Source organism: Vidua chalybeata, chromosome 8 (genome assembly GCF_026979565.1).
Source record: "Vidua chalybeata isolate OUT-0048 chromosome 8, bVidCha1 merged haplotype, whole genome shotgun sequence".
NCBI lineage: Eukaryota > Metazoa > Chordata > Aves > Passeriformes > Viduidae > Vidua > Vidua chalybeata.
The window spans coordinates 7,413,866-7,437,437 of NC_071537.1; the positions used below are offsets into that span (position 1 = coordinate 7,413,866).

Sequence of the window (23,572 nt, forward strand, 5' to 3'; positions counted from 1 at the left end):
GATCAATGCCAGACGTGAGGGTTAGGAAAGGCAAGTATCCTAAAAGGATTATGCTGTATTTTGCATTTCTTGCAAAATTAGAAAGAAAATATAGAACCCTCTATGTCATCCAAAATACAGTGTTAGTGAACTTTTCCTCAGCAATGCCTTTTCAAGTTCTTTTTTAACCTCCTGGCCACATGCAGGATGCCTAGTGAATGATAAATCAAAACATTTCTACCTGGAATCGTAATAATAAAAAAGAGAACTAAATCAAGACATTGTGAAAACTAGCTGTCAGCAGAAGGGATTAAAGTGCAAACTTGGCAATATTCTTAATGCAGGAAAAAAATGTTAATGGCACCAGAATAACAAATTACTTTCTATCATGACAACTTACACAGATCACAGACTAGGGAATATAGGGAACAAACGTCTGAAAGCATGACACAGCTTTTATTTTCATCATCCTTGCCATGGCCCAGACAGCTGTAAAGTGTGTACACCAGAGCCAAAAACATTCTGAAACAAATGATCCCTATTTCAGATTTGAAAGTCTATAGAAGTTTTCATCCCAGTGACTGCACGTGGACGTTGTGGATCCGATCGTAGCTGCTCCGGCAGCAGGAAGAGCAACGAGAAATAAAAGATTTCTGTTATCCAAGGAAAAGGAACAAGATGGCAGCAAAAGGGAGCCTGGTTTTGCTGTGTGATATGTGGTAGCAGCAGCATGTGTTAAACTGCTTTGGCAGTGGTTGCTGCCAGCAGGGGAAAAGGAAGAGGGCAGGTTGGCAGGAGTGTGAAAGCACAAACCAGACCTAAGGTGTTGCAAGATGTGTCTCACTTTCCTCTCTTGAGGACCTCCATCACCTGCTCTGACCATTCACGAATTTGAAAACATAATTGAGTAGTTTTTCACTCTAATCTTATGAATTAATTCAAATCCTAAATATCAGTTGCTTAAATCAGCACAACACTCAAGTAGCAGCAGAACTATTTTGATTTACACCAGCTGCAAATCTGACACTCTGTTATTCATTTATTAATATTGTCCTTGAAAAATTCCACAAATAAACTCAAGCTCAAGTATTATCACTTAATGTTGCTTTCTAAGATGCTCTCCATCAAGATTGTTAGTGCTCACTGTGCTCATATTCAGAATATCACTAAAATGCGCCAAAAAAATGGAAGCTACAGGATCTAATCTGACAAATAATTAGACACATCAGAATTTGTGCTTGGAGAAACTTTGCATTAAAGCAAACAAAATTACTTGCATGAATGAAACTATTTATTCTTGTTACTCATGTTAGCTCAATATATCTGATGGAATATATTTTTTTTTAAAGAGACTGATTTTTTACTATTAAAGAAAACACTGCTCCTTTAATATATTACAAAACCTGTATAATTTTCAGTAATTCAGTACAGATCTACAGTACAAAGTATTTGCTGAACCTCACTTAAATGAGTAAGTAGGTCTTTTTTATGGGGTTTTGTGGGGGGTTTTTGGGTTTTTTTGGTTGGTTTGTTTTTGTGGGCTCTTTTTTTTTTTTTTTTTTGCCTTTTTTTTTGCTTGTGTGGGGTTTTTTTCTTACCATATTCCAAGCTTGCTTACGCTCTTGGGCATTGCTAACTGAAAATCAGTGCTGTGGAAATATAGCCCAGCTCAACTCACCCTTCTACTCCAGTCATATTTCCTATGGCACAACAGAACTTCTAATTATATCAAAAATTTATTATTCTTTTCATTAAGTTGGTACTGAGTCACCACCACCAAAAATCATGATTCACATTAAATTCTATATCCCCAATCCTTATCGCACGAAAGTACTTATTTTGCTTCAGAAAATTTTCTCACTATAAATTTTACATTGCAAAATTTAGCAGCAGTGATGATTTTAGAATCTTATCTTCAAAAGAAATACCATTTTCACAGCAGACTGACCACCTTTTTGAAAGAGTTTCCTTGAAAATTCACAGATTTGTGAACTTTTCATTGAAGTTTCCTTCAGAGCCCTGCATTCTGTTAAGATTTGTACTCTGCCTATACATTTTTCCTATCTAACCAAATTATTTCTCTTCCCCTAAGTTTATGTATAAAGTTTAAATCACTGACAAGACTAAATCAAAGAAATGTTTGTCCTGTACATCAGTCAACAGAAGAGTATAACACATTTACTTTTGGTCTCTCTGTAAACTCTGATTTATTTTAGCATTGACTAAAGGATAAAGAGGCAGATAACACATTTTACCATTATTTTCTAATTCCTCTTCCCACCCTTTTCCAACACCTTTCCCTGTCCTATGGAAATAAATGCTCTGTATCAAATGCCACTGGCTAACAATAAGCAGAAGGTGCAGGAACTTATTTCCTTCAGCAAGGGTTGAGATTTGAGATCAGTCACCAAGCAGATGTTATTTCTGAAGCTGAAAGTATTCATGATGATTGTTACTATAGAAACCAAGCTTTGCAAAATATTTCAAACAAACACTTCTTTATTACCCTGGGCTGTAACTACAGTGCTCTGCATTAAGGCTGCATCCCATGGTAAGTTTTCAACTGTGCACGTTTTCTTTCTGGTTATTTGCTTTCAGTAGTAACCACAAGACTGGGTTTCTGTAGGTCTAAGAGACTGCATCACAGTACCAGCCATCCATAAAATGACACACACTGTACCCACTCAACACTAAACTCCTGTCTCTTTCATTTCTCCCCTCCTGTGGGCAGCCACTCAAATCAGTGTTTCCCTGTTCAACAACAGTGAAAAACAGGAACCCACTGCTAATTCCTGTGGTTAGATCAGCAGCACAAAACCAGCAGTAGTTACTAAATGCCAGCCCCAGCCTCTTTAGCAATTAAACCATTCTTCATTCTTAGTAGACTTTGTGAAGCCCATGAGTCACCCAGAAGGCATCTCTCAGTGGCCATAAGCATGAGTCTCAGACCTGCTGCTCTCTTTGTGAATTGTACTGGAAGAGTGAAAGTTTGGATCCCAGTTCCAGGGAGGACAGTGGGGCTTCAGCACTGCAGGGTCCCTGGCTCTCAGTGCATCCCCAGGGAGGGGACAGGAGAGGGCACAGGTGCCACTGCTGGGTGACCTGGAAGCACCGTGGTCTGTGCCAGTGGGAAGGGGCAGGTGGAGTCCCATACCTGTGCTTGGTGTTTTAACCACCTCCCCCCTTGCTACAATTCAGTTTCCATAGATGGGGAACAGGGCAAACTGCAAACACAGGTTAAGGAGTGGCAGCTGGCTTCTTATAACATAGGGGAAGGAAAACTGTACTTAAGGCTAAGCAAGGGAATGAGAAGGAATTTTATTGCAGAATGAATGTACCATGTGGACACTGAATATTCTTTGCCTTTCTGTCTCCTTTTACAGAGAAGTCCTTATAAAGCATAAAATGATACTAATAGCTCAAAATACAGGTATGTTCAAGAAGGTGTGGTCACAACTTCTGATTATTACAATTAAAATCACAAAGCCATTTTCATCCTCAACTTACTGCCATGTGCTCGTAGTCTCCTTTAACTTTTTATACTGTTTTCCTGTTCAAATAGGACAATTTTACCCAAATCTTTCAGAAACTTCTCAGTTATCTTTGCGATGTATGACAATTACATTTTTCCCCTAATACCAGTTCCATCCAGAGCTTACAATTTAATTTAAAATTTGGCCTTGACTCAGGTAACATTAAGGATTCCTGCTTTTCATTATTGTAAAACAAATCTGTTTTAAAATACAGCGATGCAATCAGAGCAGAATTAGATTTCCATAAGAATATACAGGAGTATGGGACTGCATGTGCCACTGGCATCTATTATAACACACCAGAGCAGCAAAGCATTAAGCAAAAGCGCACAACTAAAGAGCCAGCTAAAGAGTGTTAGTTGTGGTGACTTATTCTCTTGCAATGGTGTGCTGAAGATAATAATAAAATTAAAAATATTCATAAGATATTTTAAGCGTGAGAAATGTGTGGCATATGACACTCTGGAAAAAGGTCACAGACAAAGCAGGCATGTTTTGTGAAGATAGAGCTACAATTTGGAAGTGACTGTGTGGGACAGAATACAGAGAATGCAATAAAGTCATGGCACATGTCCTGGTGGACCAAAGCCCAGAGAGGGAAGTGCTGTAGTTAAATGCTGTGGTTACAGGAAGGTTAAGGGCCCAGAGAACACACAAGCTGTCTTTTCACTGGCAGCTCTCTATGGATACCCAGAACATCTTCAAAGATTTCATGTCTGTGAAGTAGGTTGTGCTTTCTCCATGGAGGAGGAATTATGGATGGCTGGGCCTGACGTGGCCAAATCCTCTGGATAGGGGCACTCAAGGGATCACAACAGCCAGGCAAGAAATCCAACTGCCCCCTACTTCCCAGCTTGAGTAAGCTCAGTTTAAGGCCACACTGACTTAAGGTGACCTTCCCCAAACAGATGGAACTGTACATATGTGCAGGTAGGCTACCTACACAAAAAACCTGTCATTATTTCTTACTGTGCTATCAGAAATCTCTGGAATATGATGTTGGAAGAAAAATTTAAGCATAATAAAAGCTACATCAAAGACCTTGAATGAAAAATCTTCTTGAAAGCCTCCTCAGTCCCAGACAGAGCAATTTCTCATAATTTCCCAAATGTCTATTGAAATGGGTTGCACTAAAAGGTTCTAGAGCCATCAATATATTTAAGAATTTAATAGATGTCTTTTAGTTCTCTTTGATCATAAATTGTCAGAATGGTTTCTACTCCCTCCAGTTTCCTTGTCCCTGATTTTCTGCTGTGACATTTCTGGATGACTTCCAGTTCTGATTGTTGTAAAGTCCTTGTTTTTGCAGAATCACCTAGTGTAGAAATTTGCAATTCCAAACACTATCTTTTTTGGTCTGTTTATCAGCTAACAGTCTTTGCTCAAGCAAACTTTGCCCTTCACATTCCAATTGGTTTTGTCCTTATTCAAACTTCTATGAGTTTACCATAAGTAATGTAATTTAAAATATAGATTAATATTTTTCTGCATTTAAGAAAAAAATTATCTTTGGGCAATCTTTAGTGATGAGAAGTATCTGAACATATACATAATGACAGACTTAATTTGGATCATTAACATTTCACTCATACAATCTTTCTAATATTGAGATTTATTTTTATATTTTCTTTATATATTTAAAACATGTTTTATGTTCACATGAAAGGCCTCTTTGTATAGTTACAATTTTTCTCCAGCTTGCCTGGTTTTGTTCATTAGTGTTTCCTAATTTTCTGTGAACTGCTGAGCAAGCTGAAGATTTTAATTGGATATATCACTTTATTTTTTCTTGTAAGAGCCTTCTTATTAAAGGCTACTCATGTAGATGATATAGATGTTAATCAACTTGCATCTGTCCTTCTAAAAGATTCAGTTAGGTCCCTAATTAACCATCTGTAAACAAACCTTTGCTCAATAACAGGGCTCAGGCATTTCTTGTGAGGTAGGAAAAGCTGGTGAGGGCCTCCTGCTACCTCTCAGCTCTGTTGTAAATATTTGACTTCTCTCAGTATACAGAAAGTAATTGGAAAAAGACAAGTGACTCACAGTCTAGATTGCAGATCACTGGATTCTCTCTAATTGAGTCAGTGTTATTATGAGAAAGCTTTAAAAATTGCAGGTGTCTGGTGTTCCCAGGAGGTGTCAGGTGCTTTAGCAGCACTAAGAATTGTGTATTCCAGAGCTGTAAGAAGCCAGGACAGAGAATACCATACATTTCCTATGATGGAAGTCATGATAGCCAGTCTTAAAAATAAAATAACTTCTGCAGATAAAGTAATTTTAAAATTTTTCCCTCCAGAAAGAAAGGCACATCATTCTGAGCATTTCTCAAGATTCTGGTCTTCCAGAACACCAATGGTCACCAGAAAATTCTTTCATATTTTTGATTTTTTAATCAATATTAGTCTCCTTTAAGACTGTTTTCAAAGCTCACATCTCCCTGGCTTTACACTGTAGCACTTGGTACACTCTGCAGTGATCATAAGAGTTTCTCACCAGCTTCAAGAAGGGTAACTAAGAACCCTAATAAATCTGGTCTCTCACAACCTCCTGGGGAGCACATGGATACTTCATGTGCAATAAGGGTATCCTTGTTTCTTATAACATATTTGGCATTATACACCTAAAGCACTCTGTATCCATCCCATTCCCAACATGCTGTTAAGGACCACATCTGCTCACAAAGACTTGATGCACACCCTGTAGATCTTTTCTTATGGGATGCTCACAGCTGTGACAGAGACAGACACTGTTATTGTCCATGCTTAGGAGCAATTTCTAGTACAAAAGGAAACCATCTTTGTTCTTACAAGCAGATAACTCACTGACGTGTGTCAGGAGGCATTATTCATTTTTACCACACAGAAGCACATCAAGGGTGCCACTCAATCACATGGAAGGGATTACAGCTACTCTGAGGCACTTCCAGTCCTGCCATCATATCTATTTCTCATCCTTCCCTCTTCTCCTCAGTACCTTACTATAAATTACAGGTATTACCTACATTGCTGTTAATCCACACCTAAAAAGATTGTGTGTGATGACCACAAATACTGGACCATTTGCACAAAACACATGGAAGTGACTGCTTTTCCACAGCATGTCCTGTGAGCAGGAAGCATGACAGAACCCACATAATTTGGCACACATGACTTTAGAGGCAGATACTCATTTTGATTTAGTACTAATATTTCAGTGGTGCTGTTTTATGCTTTCCACCAACATTTCAGCAAGGGATCACTGTGACTGTCATGTTCAAAGAACTTTATTTTACCTTTAATTCTCCGATTGATAGAATTGTTTTCTGAACAGCACTTGTATTAGGTCCCTATTATATCGTGTTTAGGAGCTGAGAAGGATCATTAGGAGTTGAAAAGAAAATAAAGACATAAAATGAACTTGCTAATCACCAAAGGTTGAAAACAAAAATTTATGAAGGGAGAAAGCAGAGCCACAAATCAGAGATCTAATCTTTTTCTGCAGTTCTGTTTCTCTCCGTGATCTCCCTCAAGATCCAGATTTGTTATAGCACATCCATTTCATATTGATTGCAACAGATTGTGTAACACGAGACATCTTGTCTTTGCAATTTTCCAGATTCTTCTGAAAGTAAACTCATCAAATCATCTAAAAACATGTTACCAGAGCTCTTCAATATTGCATCTATCACGTCTTTCCTTCCCATTACCATGTGCATGCAGATGATTAAATTAACACTCCCCTGTATCCCACACAGACCATCACCACAGCTGTTGCACCAGATATAATCTATTGCATCTCTGTTCACCTGTTCCACAATTGCAGGACAAAAAAAGCCTCCTCTTTGGGAGACATAGACTGATTCAAATATCTAAATATGTTTTGTATCAGTTTTTCCCAGCTCTAAATGTCAAGGCACTTCTCAGTTTTAAAGATCTGGAACCCACCTAAAAGCTCCTGGTATATACACTTGGTATTTCACTTAACACCAGTGAGCACTTTTGGGCCTCCTACCTAATGGTCCTAGGAGCTGGAAATTAAAAAGTTGGATAAATTAACTTGGAGGATTCACAGCATTCCTCTAAGATACAGAACACTTGCTTTGGGTCTTAATATTTAGGCTGAAACAAATGTAGGAATTAATTTTATACTTATAATCTAAGAATACAAGAAGTAAACCCATACCACAGTCTTGAATTCCCTTTTTTTCCTGCTGTTAAACACGTACCATATGCATAATGTATGGCAATGTGATCTACAGAGATTTATTGATGATTGTTTGGTGTGATCTATAACTCATATATTGCTCATTTGTGAGTAATGCAAGTCCTCCCAAACTCTGCTCACACACATAGAAAATATGAAAACATTCAATGAATATCACTTTAGGAAGGCCACATAATTCCTGAATGTCACAGCTTATGCAAGTCCTGCTGAAGAAAGCACAGAACTAACTGACATCACAAAATTACCCACTCTAAATGCATTATACATTTAAGAAAACGAAGGGAAATTCTTCCCCTCAGAAAAGTTTGGTTTTCTTTTTTTGGTGGTTTTTTTTTGTTTTGTTTTGTTTTTTTTTTTTTTTTTTTTTTTTGTTTTTTTTGTAGTCTTTGAATATAAAGTCACTTTCTGTTAATTCAACAGCATAATCACAAGCCAGGTTGGAAGGGACCACCAGGTTGGTGAGGTCCTGCTCAAGTAGGGTCATCCCTGAGCACATGGCACAGGATTATGCTGAAAACCAGAAAACAGTAAAATTCTCAGATTTTATAATTTGCATAAAAAATTCACGATTTTTCCTGACTGGGTTGCATCTGATAAATAAGAGGGATTTTACATAGCATGTATTTCTAGTTCCAGTTCCTTGGGTTTTGGTACCAAGGTTCTACAATTTCCAGTGCACACAAGCATCCAATGCCTTCACCATCAACATCCCTGCAGCACATAATGATGAGGGTAAGATTTTTTACACGCTTAATTTTTTCTGAATTTTGAAGAATTAAGGCTAAAAGATTATATGATTTTTTGCCTGTACTTGGTTACAATAATTTCTCTAAAAATTCCAAATATCCAAAATTTGAAGAAGCTGCATCACACAGCTCAAAAATCTGTGAGGAAAAGGTGCTCTTCCACTAGTCCATAATAAAAGCAGAACACAGAAATACGATGCAAAAGAAAATAGATGTAATTACCTATTACAAGAAGAACAGATGTAAAAAAAAAAAATTAAGTTATGTCTTTAGAACTAAGGAAAATTAAATTTAAACCAACACTATTATACCATATTCTTGACAAAGAGCAAAATGATGGAATGTCACTTTTCTTTCAATGTCTATGTCAGCTTGAAATAAAGATAGCACTTTAATATCATTTACAAATACATGTTAGCTATTATAACATCATTTGTTTCATTCACTCATTACTAATACCTGAACACAAAGTAAAAGTTCAACAGCTCCGTTGACAGCATGATAAATTACAAGAAACCAAATGAGTAAAACATACTACACTTGCCATCACACAGAGAGACTGTAAAAATAACAGAAATCTTTAATTAACTCAGGAAATTAAAAGGTGATTTTAATAAAGAAGCTTAATAACAAGACACACTCAGATGAATTCACGAGCACATGTTAATCAAGAACAAGGAATAATTTCAGGTGCATGACTAGATACTTATACACAGCTTAAATCACACAAAAGATAAATGTGTTAAAGTGGTATCCATATACTGATGAAACCATGATGTTATAAACACAGGCACTGACCATAAGTGTCTAATAACAAAAAATGGGGAGCAGGGATGATTCCTTAAAGAGCACAAGCTAAATGAGAATCTACACTGAGACTGACACTGTGGTTTGTACCATGGAAGGTTCTTATTGCCCTGTGTTCACATGTAGATAATAAAAACTCTCATTTTGTAGGTGGAAGTTTTCAGAACAGAACTGCACTAGCATTCAATTAACTACTGCAGCAAATATGAGATTAGTATAGTCTTAAGTCTTATTTCTAATAGCTGCCTAATTAATTTGGTTTCAACAATCATATTTACTGAGTGTGCACTATAAATACAGACAAAAAGTAGCACTTGTGGAAAATGCATGTTCAATAGGTGCTTATATAGGAACAGAAGTATGGTTCTTTTCTATTCAAATATACTGAAAATTGCCAACATTAGGAAGAAATGTCCTGAAATATTTAATTTGAAAACACCAGAAAATCTTACAGTGTTTGAGGTGTTTAAATACATAACATTGCTGCTTCAGTGATATTCTTAATGGATAACAGTTGAAAACAAGATCTTTCAATTAAGAGTCCCTACAATTAATTGAACAACTTAACTACAAAACCTCTCTATAAATAAGCTATAACCTCCTGAAATTAGAGCATTTAAAACACAGAATAAAAACATCCGTGTTCTGAATTTAATGGGTAAAACTATGACTAAGTTATTCATTAAATAGCACCAAGTATTAGTATTTTCCTTCTTCAGCCATGTGGAAAATGTTTGGAAAGGTTCAGTCCCTCCAGATCTAACAGAACTTTCAGGAAATAGCCACAGGCTTCAGCAGTTTCACACTTCCCTGGTAGATTTTCAGTTCCAAACAAAGGTAACTCTTGTCTAGCCAAGCCTTACAATATTGTTATCAGCTGGAGCATTTCAGATGTTGCTTTCAGTGACAAAATACAAATTCAATGAAAGCAATAAGGTTTACATTGGAAAAAAGTAAATTATATTTGAAACATGTCTCAACATTGTATGTACATGTGGCTTGGAAAGTGATAAACTACCAAGTGCATTTTAATATGGGAGTACTCTTTTAATGAACATTTACAAATTATCTCTTGGCTTTTCTAATCTCAGTCCTTATTCATCTTCTGCTTTTGCAGAAGAAATTCTGCTTTTGCTCTTCCTACAAAATGTGTTCCATGAGCTACAGAATTGAACTTACTCAATTTATAACCCATGGTTTTTAACTCGTTCAAATGAATTTGGCAATGTGCGGTGGTGCCACATTTATTCTCAGCAGCCATGCCTCCCCCCTCCCCCACAACCCCCAGCTTATTCATTTCCTAGAGGAAATTGCAAGTTAATAGAAAAAGCAGCACTGGAACTGCCTCACATCCTATAGTTATTAATTAAGTAAAGTCTGGTTCAGTAACTCTGGATACTAAAAATACAGAGTTAAACAAACCCTAGTGCTTTTTGAAATGGAGTTTCAACTTCGTCAGTCATTCCACAAAATTTATGCATTAAGACGTATCTTTCCTTTAAGGATTTTTTCACAAAATCTCAGAGTTAAAAAAAAAAAAAAAACACCAAAACCCAAACAGCTCTTGACCATTTCTTTTGAAGGAGTGAACTCATACCAAAGTTATGTTACTGTTGTCCAAGAGCCTTTAGCTGGGTAATTCTCCTTTATTCCCCTTTACTCCTATTGCAGATTATTTCCCTGCAATTAATAAAACAAGAAGGTGCACTACTGATTTTGTTGACAACGTACAGTAATTAGTAAAGCTTAAAATTCACTCGTGTGAGAAACTTTTAAGTGTTCCTGATATCTGAAGATCTTACAGGATAATTATAGTTGCAGTTGGTATTGAATGTTAAATCAGTAGGTAGCATGCTGGGAAAAATGCACATAAACTTAGGTTGTAACAAGCCTATTCCTTTAAAGTGAACCTTTTCTTAAAAGCAAGCAGGCTATTATTAAAGTGATTTTTTTGGAAATGAGGACAATAATGGGTTCAACAGCTATGTCAAATATTTTTTAAAATTCTGAATGGAATGAAATATATAAAAAGCTTATGGCAAGTTTAAAGGTTGGGAACAACTGGTGTCATAAATGCAAGAGGAAGTAAGAAATATTGATGAATTTCATCTGTGAATATGTACATTACAGAGAATACTTGCAAAATATCAGTTTGTAGCCTATGAATGAATTGAGTCCCCTCTTCCCTCAGGCAAATTAATGGATGGAAGCCTCTAACTGAAAAGCAATGCCAAGGAAAAAGAAATGTCACAAAAGATAGGATTTTACAATAGATTAAATTAAATTGTTTGTTATAGATAGCATTCACCTTTGATTAAACAGTAAATATTTAGGTTGTTTTGCTCTCATATCTGCTTTACACTCCAAACAAGACACTTGTGTCACAAGAGGAGCTTGCTGTGTTTGCTCAAAGTTACAGAGCAAGAGATGTTTGCTGTGCTCTGCCTTCAGAGGCTGAGCCCTGCCCTCAGTGTCACATCTTACACCCTGGGAAGGGGAAAGCTGAGGTGCTGCAGGGAAAGCATTCCTCATTTCCTCAGAGGAGCCTCTTGCTCCTCATTTCCTCAGAGGAGCATGTTGCTCCTCATTTCCTCAGAGAAGCCTCTTGCTCCTCATTTCCTCAGAGGAGCAAAATTACTGGCAAAGGACTGTGAGGCAGGTGTGAGGCAAACCCCTGCACTTGCCACCGAAGCAGCACTGGCTTTTGAGCATTTCTCCTGCTCAGAAAGAGCTGCCAGCTTGTGCTCCTCTTCTTCAGCCACAGGGACTTGGGGGCTTTCTGTCCCAAGGAAGCAGGAGCCTGTCCCCAGCCCTGTCTCTGGCTATTGGCACCTCCATCTGCTCATTTCTGCAACAACAAAGGGTCTGTGCTGAACTCCTGTGGAAACACAGCCCAGGGGCTGCCACCCTTCCAGGCAGCCACACACACCACACTGAACAACCCACACCAGAGCAGAGCTCACAGCAACAAGGAAAAAAAGGGGAGAATTAAAGACCACTATAGAGATCACAATAAAGATCAAAGGTTAGGGCTAGCCAGCACCCAAGTTTTGTTAACTGCGACCTTAAATCGAAAAAACCCACAAATGTCAACAACCTCTAAATCACTGACTAGAAACCCAAAGCAACAAATAGAATTGTATTATGAACAAGTTTTCTTGTAGAGGTTTAAAATCTATTCCATCAACTTGCCTACACATAATATGAGTGACTACAATTAGGGCTGACTGCTAAAGGGCTGCTTTCCAGATTTGCTGTTACTTTCCATGTATTAGGACAATTACCCCCCTTTTCTTCCCCTCAAGTGGATACAAACAATCATGTTTTGCATCAGTAAATCTTCCCATAATTTACAGTGCCTTTTAGCTTATTGTCTTCAATGAAAAAGTTCTTGTACTGAGCAGTAGATACACGGAACACTTCAAATAATATGGGAGAAAGGCCATTAACTCAAATTAATTCAGATTTTTCCAACAGATACTTTTGCTCTATTGCACCTGAGTTCCAGTTCTCTTCTTCCCTGCCAAACATATTCAGGCTCTAAGGGCCTTGGATACTTTTGAAAATCAATTTAAATGACAGTGTTGAATTCTAGATTGGAAGCTAAAGGATATATCCCTCTCTGCAGCATGTGCTATGGCACCCCATTTCTGCTGGTGGTACTTTAGTGTAAAAATCAGTGTAAATTATTTCATATGGAAGAAAAGGTGGTGTTAAGATATCAGCTTTAGAGCACAGCATCTCCTTTAAAATTTCCTGTGCACTGATTGGTCACCTCTTGGGCTGGGGATTAGCTCTTCCTTTATCATCTCTGCATCACAGCACACAGCCCTGCTAGATTTCCCAGCACAACCATTCACCCTGAAAGCGGCACTGCTGCAATGATTGACCTTAAAAATAACCCAGAAAAAGAAAAGAAAAAAAGAAAATTGAGGTATTTTTTAGAGTACAATACTTCCTCAATTCATTCCCCAGAGTTATTCTTCAAGCAGTTGGAGGGGCACCAGTAAAAGTGCAGAGGTAAAAGGTGTAAATGATAGAGCCTGATGCAGAGGACTGAAAATACTGAGAGGCAGTGGTGCTGCTAACCAGCCAAGAACATCAAACTGCTCATTCCTTACCTAGTCTGCATCTCTCCTCAAAGGAGCTAGTTTCACCAAAACTAAGCATTTATGTTATACTAATCAAACTTGTTTACAAACTGCAATTAACCAGAAGACTGTTATTTCTTTTTTCAGACTTTGAGAGGTCTTTTTCCCCTGAAAGCTGGCCTGGTTTGTTTTTTTTTTTTTTTTTTGTTTGTTTGTTTTTTTTTTTTTTTTTTTTTAATTTCAGAAATATATTAGTTAGTTTAATAAAATATATGGCTTTTCTGGGAAATCCTTCTATTCCTACAGAGTATGTGATTAACAGGCTGGTAAGTTAAATTTTATGTAAGCAGGATATATATCTCCAACCTCTTAAGCATCATGTCTCAGCTTTCTCTGCAAGACTAGGTCTGTTACAGGAAAAATGACCACTACTTCCCTTCCAGGGAGAGGCTTTTTAACACATCAGCTCTTTATCCTCCTTGATCTAAAAAAACCCTCAACTTTACCACCAAGGAAAACCAGGAGGCCAAACTCCTCTCACTACTTGCTCACAGCAAGGGAAAGGCTCCACGTGCCTCCAGAGCTCGGTGGCCTTGCTCAGGTTTCTGCAGTCAGAACCAGGCTCCCAGGTCCTGCTGTTTTGGCAGAGATTGCATAATGCTGACACATTTAAATGGGGAAATAAATCAGGCACAGCCTGCCATAATAACCTTCAGTTGTGAATGACACAAGAACTGGAAAGTTTCATTGGCCTGGGACATGCTAGAACAGAAAGTGGAGAAATGAAAAGAGATCTCTTTCCGAAATCATAAAACCTTCCTCTCAGTAAGTGTGCTAAAGAAAAAGGAAGTTGTAACAATAAATTAATTCACTTGGATATGATACACAATTACTTGAAACAGCTGCTTGAGTACTTGAGTTACTGGCTTGCTGTGCTAAAACACTAATTAAAAGTACATTGAGAGAAGATAGCACTGACATTTGCATTTCCTGCAAGGTCACTTCTGAAAATTATTACTGTAATCCAGGTAAGATGCACTGCTTAATGCTTTTTTGGACAGTTTGTTCACATTTTCTGATTTAATGACAATGCTCAGCCCAGTACTCTTTAACTCTTCCTTAACTCTTTTCTTCAGACATTATATAATATGCCATCGAAAAATATTACCATAAATTACACTTGTAAGAGGATTAAAACTGAAGTTGCTCTCTCCAAATTAATTTAGGTAAGTACACTAGATAAATAAATCAGCACCCTTCAGCTCTGAGAAAGCACTTCAAGCAATTTGAAGTCATTAAAAATACTTTTAGTTCCAACATTTTGGCTCTTAGAACAGTCTTAATGGTTATATGACAGTATGTTCTACTACTGGCAGTATGGCTTTTATTGCATGCCCTGATCTATTTGATGATCATGGCAGCTTTTTAGAGAACTACAAAGAAAAGCTGAAATAATGAATTATTTTTTCAGACAAGACTAATAAAAGTGTTAATCAAAAATACCATAAATGTCAGAAGCTTTCATAAATTCTACATTTTATATATTCCTCCTTCTAAACAGTCAACCAGTAGAAGAAAAATCCTAAAAGGAGGATTAAAAAAAGAGAGGGTGCAAGCCAAGAAAGAGCACCGTACACTCCATGTGCCCTTAAGAAAATCTCAGCACTTTTATTTAACTGATCTCATTTACTGATTTATGAAGTAGTATTATTCTTCTATGACTTAATTTCTGACAGCTTATAAACATCTCCTATAGATTAATATGATTATGTTTGATTTCTGGTTAGATTATAAGGTATTCCCATATGACAAGACACAGTCAATTATTCCCCCCTTATGCCATTATTATGAAATATTAGTGGGTTTTCATACACTTCTATCAGTTTAAGAATCACTCCCCAACACATTTTCCAGTGACTTGCACATCACTGATCTTGAGACAGGAAGAATTTCAAAGTACAGTGTGAAATGTATCTATTCCATTTATAATTACATGTTTCCACTATGTTTTGGTGACATTTATCAAGATTAAATGATATTTGACCCTCTTTCCATCTACTTTTAAATAGGCCTTGAAAATAAATTCTCACTGGCAATTGAGGAGAATATAACTACATATAGCATTGTGGATTTGTTAGCAAGAATTCATTTTAAAATTTTATGAGGTTCCAAGAACATTATGCTGGAAAGTAAAATTATAGAGCTGTCAGTTATGTCTGTTGGATGGTGTACTTATGTTAGTGCAATGCTAGGAAGGTTCAGTAATTTTGTTGAGGGGTTTCCATAGAGCTCTGCAGATGCTTTGTTCTACCTATGGTGCAAATACCTGCTAATTTGCTTCACTTTCTAACTGAAAGAAATGGATTAAAAAAAAAAAAAAAAAGAATAGGTAATGCTTAGACACACAATGAACAGGCAAAAAGATGGAGAAATTGGAGAGGCTTTTGGATGCCTTGATAACAGTGGTGCAGTAGATGGCCATTTCCAGTCACAATATATATTTTCCTTTACCATGCACACAAACACAAAAACACCTCTGGCAACAGCTATAAAAATAAGTTGCCATTGACTTGAGCATGCAGTAGCTACTGTTTCTTTCACAGCCCAGTCTCATGCAAACACAGAATATACATATATGTAAATATATATATATATATCTATATATGTAAATATATAGATATAACATCTTACAGCAGTTCCACAGAACTGTTCCATAACCACCATGCCCAGAGGAGAGTCCACTTATCTAAAATGCATGATTCTTCGTGTGTGAAGTGAAATCTACACAAAAAGTTCCATGGAGTACCTTTGGGAGTACCAGTGTGACCCTTTTGAGAGTGCTGTTCTAATACAGGATACGTCAGAAGATATACACAGTCCCTCTGTTTGAAAACTGTGGTAACAGATGCTTCTCTGCAGTTCCCTGTTTTATAAAATAACCAGTGGCAGAAATTGTCACCATATGCTTGATGTTTCATCAAACATCCAACCTGGCTCTTTTTATATACGTGTACATTTTTTTCAAAATGTGTACATTTCTTAATTTTATTCCTTTCCCCATATATTTCATACCATTAATATTATCAACCACATAAATTTTACTGGTAAATCTTGATTTTTTTCCCCCAAGTCTTTTTCATCAGTATAGGCTTAATCTTTGTACAAGTGACTCTGATAAGGGCAGTTTTTAGTCTTTAGAAAGAAACACTACACCTATTGAACTTTTCCCCTCATTTTTTTTTTTAAACATTATTTTGGGAGAATAGGGTGTGAGAATTCAGGGAATAGTGCATTTCAATATTGCATTACTTTCTTAAGTAGGAAAAATCTGTACTCATCACCTGATTAGTTGCATCCATACTTTATTAAAGGTTTGATGGATTTAGAGGGACCAGATCAAAATGTTTGGAGAAACCACTACATGAAGGGGCAATTTCAAACAAAACTTTCTGGATTGAGTCACTGCAGTCTTAAGCATGATTTTTTTTCCCAGTGTATGAAGAGCTATGACTAACCAGAAAAGCAGCTTGGTTTTGTAGATTGAAGCCAGGGCTGCTGTCAGCTTGGAGATGAAATGCTGTGCTTTAGGTCGGCACAACCCACGTTTCAGGGACTTTTCAACCCAAGCTTCACCTGCTGTATCTGCCACAACAGCAGCTCCAGTGGAATATGATCCTTTCAAGCTGAGATTTATTTCACCTCATTCTAATTAACCTGATTGCTATCTAGCCATACACATCTGTTAACACGAGACACCAAAAAACCCACACGTTTCTATCGTCATCTGCAGAAAATGCCATGACACTGTCTAAACATAGCATGCTGCCAGGGATTTGAAATGTCAGAGGAAGAGGGTGAATCAGACTATCTGATTAAAAGAGAGTGACATGAGTTAGGAAAAGGAGATTACTGAACAGTGCAGGGTTACTGAGTTCTGTTTAGATTATCGGAGAGAACCCGGCATTTAAGTTTGACTAATAAAGTACAAATAGATAATGGACAAGTTCACACATATTGATTGCAGCATTAGCCCAAAGAACAAAACACACACTTGAGCACAGAGATCATTAGCAAGATGCAATATTGACCAAAGTACTTGCTATCAAAATTCACTTTCAACTTCCAATGAAGTACACAAATTAAGTGGATTTTTTTCTTTTTTTTTTTTTTTTTTTGTGATTCAAACTTGGGGAAGGACCACACAAAAAAGTGTATCATAATATTTCTTGTGATTTGGTATAACCTTTGGCAAAAGCCTGGGAGGAAAGAACAGGGGAGGCTTTTATACAAATTTCAGTGATCTTAGGAGAAAATTAAGGTGGCAGTGGTATCATAAGGCTATTATTAATTACTTCAAATCTCAAGAGGTGCCAGTCAAGAATTAGAAGTAACCTATCACAATCACTTCGGAACTTTAAAATATGGTTGGAGCAGTTTTATACCTGGAAGCAATATGTGACTTACAAAGAAAAAGAAAAATGGAGGAACAGAGAAACCAAGAGAGAGAATTCATTCTTATTTACTTAATCTTAGTCAGTGTTTTGCTCTGAGCAAACTTGTTTTGTTTTATCAGATCTTTACCTAAAGCAGAGAGAGAGATCCCAGACTGCTGAGTTCAACCTCATACGACTGGATAATCTCAGGAAGTCTTGCTGGGAAAAATCTCTGCTCTGCCACTTAATTGTTCTGTGACCCTTGTAAGTAATATCACCTCTGTGTATTTCCTTGCCCACTTCTGATCAACTACAAAATAAACATGACAGGGTAAGGACTCTTCTTACCACACACTTGCACTTGTCCTTTGGGAATTCTGAATTCACCTGGAATTGCAATTGTATAACAATGCAAACTGAGCATAACAATTCATCGAATTATGCAAAGATCAAGATATGAAAGACCAAGAGGAGAAAGAATGCATACATTTATCTGATTTTTTTAAAAACCCTATGAGAAGATTTAGATAATGTAATGAATAAATGTAATGAGCTGAAAACCTTATTTATTATTTGATTCTTATAAGCAGACATGCCACTTCTTAATGAATGGCTCCTTCCAAGATGACATAGGAAAAACTATTTTTTTTTTTTTCTTTTATTTTTATCCTAGTGACATTAGCCTCACCAGTATCTGTCCCAGATGGAGGTCTGGTAGCAGATGTCTGCCTGTATGCAGAGATCATTGACCTCTGAAATCTGAGCTCCATATAAAGACTTTAAGAATGGATCTCTCTTTTAAAGAATAACCTCTTTTTTTCTGAAAGAGGAAAGAAAAACCCATGACAACACAAACTTTATTTTATTGTGATCCTAAACCTGTGTAAGAATTAACTTCAACTGACTTCTCCTTGATAATAAAGTTTCACTGTTATTCTACAGAGAGTCCAGGCTAATGAGTGCAAATTTTTACCTGAAAATTTAGGGAAGTTTTATTTAAAATTTCTATTTTCACAACCCTAGATCCCCAGCAAGATCAGAATTACAGTATTCTGTCTCAGACCTCTTGTGATTTAGAAAATTTAAAAGGTCTAACCAGCAACATTTCTAACTCATCATTCCTTGTTTGGCTCATCCTGTCTTTAAATCTGACAGTGATCAGGCTGCTGTGAAGGGGCTGCCATGAGATCATGCAAAATGCACCAGTGAAGCTTAATGTGTGCAATGACAGAGGTACAGGAAATAACTAATTTCTCATTTTCTGCCTCTTCCTCTCTTTCCTGTCAAAATTCTAATTACATTAAAAAAATGCATTTTACTGACATTGTGTCAAGTAGTCATAACTATTACCCAATATAAGTGTTTGACTCTGGCTCCCAAATAATAATGTTAATGAGATAACACAGAGCAGAGGGAGTGTGGGCTGCCAAGCCTGTGCAGCAAGCTACAGAACACTTCTGATGCAAATTGTTTCCTCCTGGACACAACTGCAATTGATTTGAAGATTTCTTAGTGCATTCATTTTCAGGCTATATCATCCAACATGCTGCTTATATCATCATCACTTTGCACAATCTTGCTTTCTGCCAAAAAAGAAGTTTCAAAAATAACATAAAGTCATGGTAGAAATCAGGCCGTATCGACAGGCCACTTTAATGTTCTTTCAGCACTGCCTTGCTCCACATTGCATATTCTCAACCATAATTTTCAACCTACACCATTCACCTTTCTCCAACAGCAGTACTTGCATTAATTGTCTTTGCAAGTTATTCGACTGTATTGCACCATCATACCCAATGTGCATTTTTCCTCCTTAAAAAAAGTGGGATTTGCCCTTTTAATGTCTTTGGATTTAATTTTAGCACCATCCTCTGCTTTTTCACTGAAGAAGGAACTAAAGTAGATCTTACTGGACAAAAGCAATCTCATATCAGACCTCTCTTACTAAAACCAGAAAAAAATAATTGTATTGCCTCCCATTCTACTTTAATTATACCCACACCAAATGTCTTCAAGTTAACCAGTTTAAGAAGAAAGGCTTTGTAGTAATTGCACACTCAGCTGGGCTCTTTGTAATTCTGTCTCTAATGGCCCTTGGAGGTCCCTTGACTCCTAGAATTCTGTACAGGCATCAGGGACTGGATAAAAGGGATACAATCCTGTTGGTGAAAATGCAAAACTGAACAGAATCAGTTCCTTGCCATCCTTTTTCAGAGGCTTTATATGTGCAGGGTCAAAAGAACAAACTACAAGTTGAACACTATTTGCATTCCTTAATGAACAGCTGGAGGCAATTGGGACATTGTAATAATGAAAACAACCTAAACAGAACATAATTTAAAATAACTTTTTTGGTTTTGTTTTTTAATAGTGCAGTTAACACCGGAGACACAGAAACCATGCCCTTCTATTTTGAAAGTGCTTTTACAATGACCTTTCCATCCTCAGAGACACATTCTGTATGCCAGGCAACCTAGATAAGGATCTATGTTCTCTCTTTTGATTTACAATTCATTTGTCTTATTTTCAGGTAGGATAATATATTTATAACAGGCCTTATGATGGTCTATACTCTCTCCTCCCTCTTGCATTTCAGCATTCAGTAACCACAGGGATTTTGCAACCACCCTTCCCAGAGATTCTTCTGTCTAACTTTTCATTACAGAGGCAGGAGCTGTACACCTGCAGTTAGGGTAAAAGTCAGCACTAAAAGCAGAAATTACATTTCTTTCTTCTATATTAATAATAAATAGAATAAATAAAGGATTAATGTCACAGTGCATTCATACTACTATGTCTGAATTTCCCTAGAGGTAAAATGAATTGTGACTTTTTTCCTTTAACAAAACAAGCCAAATAACACATCCTTCCTGAAAACAAAACAAAACAAAACAAAACAAAAAAAAACCACAAAAACTCCACCAAAAATATCCTAAAAAAATCTCCAAAAACTTAACCACAAACACCATGTTAAAAGCCACCAACCATGCACCAAAATGAGGATTTTTTTATTAATGAGCTAAATCACAGAGAAGCGGTCACAGCACTGAGCCTGACAGAGTTCAAGAAAATAAAACAAATCTCCTCCCACCACCCCCCTATATAATTTAAAATCTTCCAGTGTTGGGATATTTCTCTTTTGAATAGTGTTCTCTGGAGATAACAGTGATTTCCCCACACAAATCTTTGCAACTAATTTTTCTTTTTTTCTTTCAGTGTTGCCAAATAGAGCTGTTCTGTTCCAGAATATACCGGAGGAACCACTCTGAATACTCAGCTCTCACTGCTCTCCCTGGAACTGAAACAAGGTGCTGACTGCAAGGGGCCATTTAGAAAAAAACTTTCATGTCCTCCAGTTCTCTCTGAAGATGTTTCTGCCCCTGCTCAAAGCTCAGGACACCCCCAGCTCGGGGCAATGCAAGAAAAATCAAAGGTGATGGCTTTCCTAAAGGAGGACAATTCTTCATAAGCCTTTCAGACAGGCAAGTTTTTTATATTTTAGCTTTCCTTGACATATTTCTGACTCCTCTGTTTGGGACTGACATGGCTGCTGAGCACAGGAATCATTCTTCAAGTGCCTATCAGGAACCTGACAACAGAAGGAATTAAAATAAGAATTAAAATTAAATTGTGTAGGACATAACTGAACTGATAAAAAAGGGCATATCAGATTGGAAATATTCTGCAAGATACCAAGAAAATAAATAAAAATTTAAAATGTAGATGTATCTTTTTTTTACAATAATAATGTAATACCAAAAAAAAAAATGAAACTATTCCCCCTCTGATTGAAGTTATTAAAAATTCTTTATCAGCTTTCATTTTTAGCAAAGATGACCTCAGAAAATCTTCGTCATTTTTTCTCTGCAGCTCTAGAGTGTAAGCCAAGACAATTGAACCATTTTAGTAGCAAGGCTGGCTGCTCAGGGAGGAACTCTCAAGCACTATTATCCCTGATAGCATCAAACACTATAGTTTGTGCTGTGTGTAGCAGTTTTGAAATGTGTCACGGAGATGGAGTGATTCATACTTTGTATTTTTCTTGACAATAGATGTTAATATTTTCTGGTATTTAGACTGTCAGCTTTTTGACAACTTATATTGCATTTTGGGCTTGTTTGTGGTTTTTCTTGTGTTATCTGAAAACTAAATTGTGTATGACTTGGTACAAAAATGAAGCCAATCACTTGACTACCACTTTTAGCCTCTCTTTTTGTGGATACTTTCACAAAGTAAATATTCTTGTGAGAAGGCAATAAAATCTTGGGGGGTGGGGTGGAGGTGAGAAGATGAAGGAGAAAAATGGGGGGAAAAAAAGGATCACAAAAATGCTTGCATTTCAGTCTGAACAATGAATTTTGAAGGTGGTTTTCTTGAGGGGAGAAAAGCAACATCTGTTAAGTCTGGTCATTAAAGCACTTCACATCTTGTTTTCATACTCACATCTATAAAGATCCTGCTATGCAAGAACTAACATAAAAAAGACATAAAATAACACAAGGTCTCCCTCTGGCATCTCACCTCAGAATATTCAAAAGTAATGCTTAAATTGCTAGAAAATTCCTGAAAATTGGGTAAAAACTTGCATGGAAAAGTTGGGATAGAATTTATGTGGACATATGCTTTCCCCAAAATTTCATGTTAACTACATAGTGCCCTCCAAGGCCCCATGCAAAGCTTCCAGGTGACACTAAACTGTAACACTGAACACTTAACTGTATCTGGGAAAAAAAAAAATGACAGTATTCAAGTTTGACTTCTGTTCTTCTAAAAGCTACCCTTTACCCTTCTTGCTAGGAAGGAGCGACACAGAGTCAGCTGTAAGGCTCTGAAGAACATACCTATTTTACCATAGCTAAGAAGTTCTCATACAGTGTTAAGGGGTTGGAAGGGAGCTTAAAGTTTTTTGAAGCATTGTTGAAGAGCAACAGAAGACGAAAGTTCATACGAAGGAGAAGTGTCAAAATGTGACATTTCAATAACAAGGAGGGAGCATGGCTCGTTACCAAGCTCAACGCACAAAGGAGGAGAATTACAGCCAATTCAGAACTGCAGCCTGGTCTCATACACCCTAAAAGGCTTTGCCTTCAAAGCTGGCTGTGACATGCCAGGACCACGTGGGACAATAGAAGAAAAGGACCACGAGACCGGCAGAGCTGCCTTGTTTGGTCCTGGCCCTAAGAGCCTTTCACAGTTCATGCTTTGCCTGCAAAAACTCTGCAGGAGCAAATTGCCTCTCTCAGGCTCTCAAAACACACCTGTTAATGTGATGAAGGAAAAGCTTTCCCTAAATCCCATAGGAAAATTATCCCCTGCAGATCCTCTTGCTCTTTTCCTCTCTCCCCTTCCTCCCACATCATGCAGCAATAGCAGCTCATGAAAACACAGTGGCTGCTCCTATCAGAAGGAGGGGTATTGGACATTTACCAATAAAAGTTTATAATGTGACATTTACAGTAACAGGCTTCCACAATAAAAATACACGCAGTAAAAGCAAGTTCCAACTTCCCCAGGAAGGAAAAGAGATCTAGTAGGACAAGAGATTATTACAAACAAAGTTATAACCTTGATTTCTCTGATATCTCTTCCAAAAAACTGATGCTGGAAAAGTGAAGCTAAAGAGATGTGCAGTAAATAACAACACTGCTAAAAAAATCAACCCAAAGATATTAATTAATGAGATCAAAATAATGGGAGAGAGTTAAGGGAAAGGCCTGTAACATACTAACTTCATCTCTGAAGCCTAAAAAGGCTTTCTGTTTCAGAAAGGCAAAAGA

At 37.1% G+C, this 23,572-nt stretch overlaps 1 protein-coding gene across 2 annotated transcripts in view; it reads right to left on the reverse strand.

Moving 5' to 3' along the window:
- ATRNL1 (attractin like 1) overlaps nt 1-23,572 on the reverse strand; it is a 433,916-nt gene that overhangs the window by 59,381 nt on the left and 350,963 nt on the right. The window lies entirely within an intron of this gene.